Source organism: Athene cunicularia (assembly GCF_003259725.1).
Source record: "Athene cunicularia isolate RWA chromosome Z unlocalized genomic scaffold, athCun1 chrZ_part1, whole genome shotgun sequence".
NCBI classification, from domain to species: Eukaryota; Metazoa; Chordata; class Aves; order Strigiformes; family Strigidae; genus Athene; species Athene cunicularia.
Window position 1 is genome coordinate 3,249,228 of NW_020799142.1, and position 7,640 is coordinate 3,256,867.

The following is a 7,640-nucleotide window of genomic DNA, read 5'->3' on the forward strand; positions in this document are numbered from 1 at the left end:
AAATTTAAAGAACATGTATCCATCCTTTTCCCACTCTGAGTGGATTTACACTTTAGCAGATTTTCCCTTGAAAACAATTACAGTAAGACTAATCACTTTGGAGAAGGCGCTAAGTACATCCACCTGTCTCACTTCTTACTGTCTTTCTTATCTCCTGCAAGGTGACTGCAGGACCAGTGCATTTCTCAGCCACAGGTCTCCTCCCCCTGTTACTGTGATAAAGCCATCTGAATTCAGTTGGCGGGGAGGTTTTAGGTGAGAGGTTGGATTTCTGTAATGGTTCCTCTTTATTTGGGATAGTTGCTTCTAATCAGCAGAAGTGGAGCCAGCTGCACAGCCATTGCACATCTATGAGTCCTTGGGCAGCAATATCTTCATCTAAGGCATCGTTTGTAGAGCTGAAAAGTAGTACCAGCTGATTCTTATTCTTTGCTAAATTATACCACAGCATATGATAAATATGAACTGATGCCATGCAACTGGAGACATCTTTGTGACAGTATGATCTCAGAGGCAGCTCAGTCTTGTGCATAAAGGCTCTGGGGCGTCATCGGTTTTGCTTAGTTTTCTTTTATTATACTTAATATGAAACAATTAGGCTGTCTGTGCTGAATGAATTAGCAACGTGTCTCAGTAAAGTAGTATGCCTACCTTATGTATGAGAGTACAGAAAGAAGAGCAGCACTAGGCTGTATGTCTGTAACTGAAGGAAGGAGCTTTGCATGCATGGTCTTTGAAAAATCATGTCCTGGTAGCGTCTGCCATCATTCAGACTTGGGAGTGCAACACCAGTGTCTTACTGTGGCTGAAAAATAGGAACACACCTGAAAACTACTGGAGGTGGACCAGTTCCACATCTGTGGTTGTAAATTACTGATGCTCTTCTCTGTTGAAATCCTAAGTTTTAAGTTTTTTAAATGTTCAACATATTAGAAAAGTCCTTCAAGTACAAAAGGGGGAACCTTGCCATCCTTTTAAAGTATTTGAATTTAGGAAAACTTTTCCTTTAGAGGCAGATTGTAGTATTAGCCAGTTAAAGTCTAATATTTGAGAACTAGGCTGAGGATCTGATGGACTGGCTAACAATGTCCTGCCTTTGCACAGTAACAGGGATTTTTACAAGTTCACAAATATTCATTCTGAAGGAGAACAGATTTTCTGTCATTTCAACCAATTTTGCTTTGAGATTTTGAGGATGACACAATAGATTACACTGTATAAGCCCAGTGCTGGTTTGTTAACTGAAGTTTGCACTTTACATTGTGCAAGCATGCTGTAAAGACACAGGCACACTGTATAACCAAACTTTTGAATGCAAAAGAGAATCAAAGGCAAAAGTTTGTGATACAGCATGTGCTTCAGAAGAGTTTACTAAGGGCTCTGTCCCCATGAATAAGCAGGCTGTCAGGCATGTGGGGAGGAGTGACAAAAACTGCCCAGCATTCCTTTTGCAAGGACCACAAGCCTTGGTGAATAAAGAAAAGCACTCTGAAAAGCCATGTGGTGCTGTAGCAGGATAAAGCAGTAACCAAAAAGTTTTTGGAATGGAATCAAACCAGTAGGGAGTCCTAGGCTGGAGAAGGCTGTGGCTCACTGGTGGGTGGGCCATGGCAATTGCCAAATAAAGATTCTTCTACAATTCACACTGTGAGTGAAACACAGATACACCTGGCAGCTGTGGGGGAAGTGAGGACAACACTGCATTTTTCTGCAGCCCAGCAGCAGGGAAAGAGAAGCTGCTAGGAGTTGTCAGTGTCCATCACAGCAGATGGATAGCTGTATTGGCTAAGCAGCAGATGCAGGATGCTGGAGAATAAACACCCATTTCCAAGTAACAATTGGCAACTGTCCCTCAGCTCCTGCACACGTCAGGGCATGCTGTTACACGAAGACCTGCAGTGCAGTTCTCAGGGATTTTTTTGAAAGTGGCATATGAAAGTGTAGGGTGGATGACTCCCAGCAGATCATTGCACCGTGTCCTGCATATTGCCTGCTTACAAAGTAACAGACTCTCACAAGTCTGAGCGCAGTGCCTTGACACCTGGCTTGTTTCAGAGGCCGTGTTTTTCTCCTGGTGAAAAAGCCAAGTTTTGTGTGGCTGAGTCTACCTTGTTGCTGTTCAGGTTACAAGTGTATAGCTTATGTAGGCATGGCATTCAGGTAACAAAAATTATATGGTAGAAAAGCAGGAATGAGACTGAGCAAACAAGGTGACAGAGCACAATGGCAGTGATATCAGCAAGTCCTAAAGATCCCAAAGGTAAACAAAGAGACAACTAAGAACATTCTTAAAGTTACTTTATAGAATAATAATAGCTCAAAAAATGTCCTTTCCTCTCTTTTGGAGTAGTTTAATTTAGAACATAGAACCATAATAGTGAGAGTTAATTCTGATTTTGTATAAAGAAATTTACCTTCCTTGGGGAACCCCACACAATATGATGTTGCACTGAACAAAAACCATCAGCTGCATTTCAAAATAACAAGAAAGCAAAATGAGAAGGAATGAAGAGAAAAATATGAATAAAATAATTACCCAGTCTAGTTATATCTGGAGCATAAAGATCTTAGTACCAGAACATGTATAAACTTTTACTGACAAGACTCTAGATTCTCCACATAAACAAAATTGTGCTTTAAATCTAGGAGGTAAAAGTTCTGTGCAGAGTAATTCGGTAAAGATTGGTGGAGGGTCAGTGTAAATATGAAAAGCATCCCTTGGACTGTGAATCCTCTTATATAAGGATCAAATAATATACATGCATATAACTAAAAATCCAGCAAAAGCAAAAAAGCCAAAACTTGCATTGCACTGCACTCTTCTGGCCCTCCACAGTGGAACAGAAAAGAGGAATGCAGTCATTAACTTAGTCATTTTTGGAAGCCATTGAGATAATGTGGGGATAGTCATAGTACAGAAGAGGGAACAGAATGGAATAGTCAAAGTGGTCCAATTCTGAACTTATCAACAAAATTATATATGAAAATATATATACATGAACACACAAATATATAAATTTAACAAAAGAGAGGCAGGAACTGTTGAACAGTCTATAAAAGTCATGCTGCATTAACAGTTGCAGTAATTTTTAGGCCGTCTTTTGACCTTTTCCAGCATTACTCAGATGGAACCAAAACTGCAGCATTCCTTTTTTGACATTCTTTTTTACATGGATCATCACTGTATTAAATTAAGTGTAATGGATATCAAGGTATGAAAAATTAATAAATACAGTGGTACAGAGTTTTCCCTAGCGCTGGCACCTTCATACCAAGACACAGCTGAGAAAAGTGTGCTTCAGTGCCCTTGTCCTTGTGCATGTGACAACACAAGCACAGCATTTTGTGGTGGGTTAGAGCTGCCCTAAACTGCACCGGAGGCCCCTGCCCAGTGATGCTCCATCCACAGCACATGTGAGTGAGAACTGACAAACCCTTAACTTGAATATCAGGAAGATGTTTACTGTCCAAGGTATATTAAACAGCATGTGTTCACTCCTATTAATTAGCATAGAGCTTCCCCCATAGTATCAGCTACTTTTTTCCATCTGTCTGAGAAATTACAGCATTCCAGAGCATTGTATGATGATACATAAAGGGTAAAGCTTGAAAAAAAGGGATCTTCTCTGTTTTTCCATTTGAAACTCTGGTTTCAAGAACAAGTGTTAACATGCATTCATGGCCAAATGGCTTCTTCCCCTTTATGCTTCATCTTTTTCCTGGCCCTGGACCCCATGGGGCATCCAGGAAGAGCTGTCAGCTGCCAGTCTGTGGAGAAGAGCCATCTGACACTTTGCTGGTTTCAGCTACGCTGTCCTGACGAATCTGCTGTTGCCCTTGGGTCTATCAGATGGTTTCACTCATGCTCTTTGAGTTGCTTGTGCTCCCAAAAGAGTCTGGGTTTTACTGGTCAAGTACATTACTCTGTGAACCACTCTTGGTGTATTTGTCATTGCCAGTTAGTACCCAGGGAGAGATGTTTCTCCTTTCCCTCCTAGACTCATGCTGTTTTCTGGCATCTTCTGTTCACTATCTCAAGAGCCTATACCTGACAGAAATAGCCCAGTGCTGTCAACAAATGCCAGACAGAACCAGCAAAGAATTCAGCTCCTTGAGTTAGTTTCCCAATAGAAAATGATGGCATCTTTGGCTGTACAAGCTGCTAAAGCTCAGGGTGAGGTGTTCAGGACAAAGTAGCACAGGAACAGCCAGCTTCTGCTCCTCAGCACCAGGAAGCTTATTCATCAGCAGCATCTTTTTCCTTCTGTGAACAAGATGTGGTTTAGGTCAATCCAAAGAAATACATCAGGCTTAGGAAGTCTGAAAAATATCATGTGTGCTATGACCAATGATCTCCTTAATATCATTTCACTTAATACCAGTTGATCTATTTAGTGTTTTATTTTATGCGGCATTGCCACTTACAGTGTTAGCAGAAGAAACAGTAAAGTCATTTCATAACACTTGGTCTCATTTGTTGTCTGGAACTGTAAATAATGATCTGCTTTATAATACAAAACTGTGTGGAGCCCATCATTGCATCTGCAAAATCTTATGGTAAGCACAGGGAAAGTCTATCAAAGATAAAAAAGACTAATTCCAGTCCCCATGTTGGGTGGATCTGGGATAGCTCTCCTCATTGAAATTACTGTGTCATAGACTTTAGGCAGTTATCCTGGTAACTCAAAAGCTGAGGCAAGTCATTTGGTATGATTTACAGCTGCAAATGGCATGTGCCCTATCCCAGAGAATATGCTTCAGTAGCCACTGAGTTGTATTTATTCATCCACAGAACTCTGTGTAGGGGTCTGCTTTATCATATCAGCCCACAGTATCATCTGCCATATCCTTTTGAGCTACTCCTTCCAAAAGAATGGTTTTTCATTTATCTAGGAAATGTAAACTAATTTGCACAAATTCAACAGTTATTCATCCATGTCTCCTTGACACTGCAGACCCGAGGGAAGATCTTTTCTGACTCCTGTCCAAGCAGTAGTGTTGTGCACCACATTAGTTGTGATGAGGTAATGTTTTAATCCTGCCCAAGGAATTCTCTCCCCCCTGCCGGACTGTAGGTTTTGCTAGAGGAGCTGTAGGTTTTGCAAATGTCCAGTGATCAAATTACCTGATCAAATTACCATACTTAACTAATCAGACAGACTGTATGAAGAGTAATGCGCAAACACCCGTGGTTGTAAGAGCCATGTATCTGAGACATTGCTTTTTAAGCTCCATCTTAAAATTTACTTGAAGTTAACCGAAATGACTAGGCCCATTTCAGTTGGCCTAGTCACAGTAATAAAGGTATTCTCTGTGTGAGAATATCTTTGCAGATTAAGGCACAGTTTTTACAGACATTAACCACAAAACCTTCCAAATGTTAGCTCCAAATAGCTGCATTGCACTATGAGAAATTATAGCTACGACACCTGAAAGAACCAGGGTATCTAGGAAAAAACAGATCCCAAGGCACAATTGTGTTACTTAAAAATGCTAATTTTACATGAATGAGCACAACCACCACCACAAAACCCTAAGTACCACTGAACATTAAATGCCCACAGCAAAAACACCAGAAGATTTTGCTACGGAGCGCATCAAAGAGAGCTCCTTCTTAGCTTTGTCTGGACAAGGAATGAAGTGAAAAGTGTCTATAAGTGTTTCCTCCAAGGTTTCAGACTCCCTGATTTCTGTTATTTTCCAGACATCCCCCTCAGCCACGTCTATGAAAGTAATGCAAATTTATCCAGCACCAGCCTCCTCTAGATGGAAAAACCTCACCACTGACCCCACTTCTCATTTATATGCCATCAAAGCTGTTTTGTTTGTACTATTAATATGACTCAGCTTGCTGTGGGGCCTAGAATAGTCTTTAATGGTGAATGGCAGTTTGTCAAGAAACATTGCATGAAACCAAGCAAAGGGACTGTATGCATATTTAGAAAAAATATCTTTGAAGAACTTTCTAAATCCTGCTGCAGCAGTGTCCTCACTGACAAGTGTCTTCCTTGGGAATGACAAGTGATCCATGGGACACTGCAGAGGCTCCCAGGCTGGTGCCACCACCAACCTACTGTCCTCAGTGTAGTGATGGGTGCCATTTTTTGCTTTGCTCAAATCTTTACCATCTTGGCTGCAGGGAAACAGTAATTTCAAACTAAGATATTTTTTACTGAAAGTAAATGGACAAGAATAATTAAACTACTAGCTGCTCAGAACTAACCCCAGCTGTGTCTTCATGCTATTATGCACAACAGGAACAACTTCCTTGTTCATACTGCATGCTTATGAGAAGTCATTCTAATGCTTCTGACTAAAGAGCAGAAATTTCATCTATTGTTCCACAAGGGATGTTGGTTTTGAACTGGGATTGTTTAGGGAGTTTTCAGAATACACAGTGAGGAGAGGTCTATGCTTGTGAGAAAATTAACTTTGAAGTGATTAGGTGCTTAGGAAGAAGGACAGATGGAGAGGTGGAAGGTGAACCCTACTCCCTAAAACGAAGATAAATAGAATGGTCTTTCAGAACAGCAAAGGTGACTGATCCAGCTTGCAAAGGAGTGGGAGAAGAGGGAAAAAGTCACTGAATCTGTCTCACCTGGGGGAAGCAGTTTCTTAGTCCCAAGGTGCAATACCATCATGCCCTTGCAAGCCTGGGAAGCAGGAAAGCAGACTGTGGCAGTCTGCTCCAGACTCACAGGAAGGTGCTCATCAGTTTAAGCTTGTTTTAACCTGGAGAAATGTGACACATTAAGGGCTTGTGTCTGGCTTGCCCTTCGTTTGGAGGCTCCTGGTGGCTCTTGGCTTTAAGGCTGGATAAAGACCAGACTGTTAAGTAGGGAGTTACGTGCTTCTGTTAATTCGAGTGCAGACTGCATAGTTAGGGTATGTACTAATGAATCCAAGACAGACAAATGGTGCTATTGACCTGTAACACAAAGTATTTTATAAGCCTGTTACAGAAGTTCATTGATCCCAGAGAAATGGCAGGTGGATTCTTAGTAATAACCGTGGAAAATGTCATTTATCTGTTAGATTTTCTCGAATTACCTCCATTTCCTATGTACCCGACTCCTTCTTTTACTGCTTATTGTGTAAGAAATCCTGTACTGTCAACACTGTTTGCTTGTACTAGCAAAGATGTTAGAAACTAAATAGAAATTTATAGACTGCTTGTTTAACTGTACACTTTTACTTCAGACTAAGCCTATTTGTGTAGTAACTTTTCTGATACTGTGCAAATGAACCAGAGAGAAATTTTAAGCAGAAAAATTTGACATTTTATTGTTTCAGTGTATTGTATTTGGGACTAATGTACCTGCTTGTCTGTTTGCATGGAAATGCTAATAAGCCATGAGAATATACTTTAATGGTGGGAAGTCTATTTTTAATAAGTGGCTTGCATAACTGATCTGATGCTTAATAAAGTAGTAAATGTAGAAATGCTTACATCTATTATTTGCTGACAGGTAATGCTCAGAGTGAGATAAAGGACAATAATCATAATTCTAGGGAGATTTAATGATGGGTGTTATCTGTTTATATAGCAGTCTTGAATGAATTCCAACTTGGCATAGCATTTCTCTTTTTCCTCTTCCCTCAAAACCTTAGCAGTCGAATAACAAACTAAATCTGTTTTT

The 7,640-nt window shown here is 40.5% G+C and overlaps 1 long non-coding RNA gene across 1 annotated transcript; it reads left to right on the forward strand.

Annotated features, from left to right (window-relative positions):
- The first annotated feature begins 914 nt into the window (after positions 1 to 914).
- LOC113489533 lies at positions 915 to 5,451 on the forward strand. The gene is made up of 2 exons (XR_003400050.1): positions 915 to 3,472; positions 3,517 to 5,451. It is a non-coding gene; the product is annotated as an uncharacterized LOC113489533 (long non-coding RNA).
- Positions 5,452 to 7,640: the final 2,189 nt, after the last annotated feature.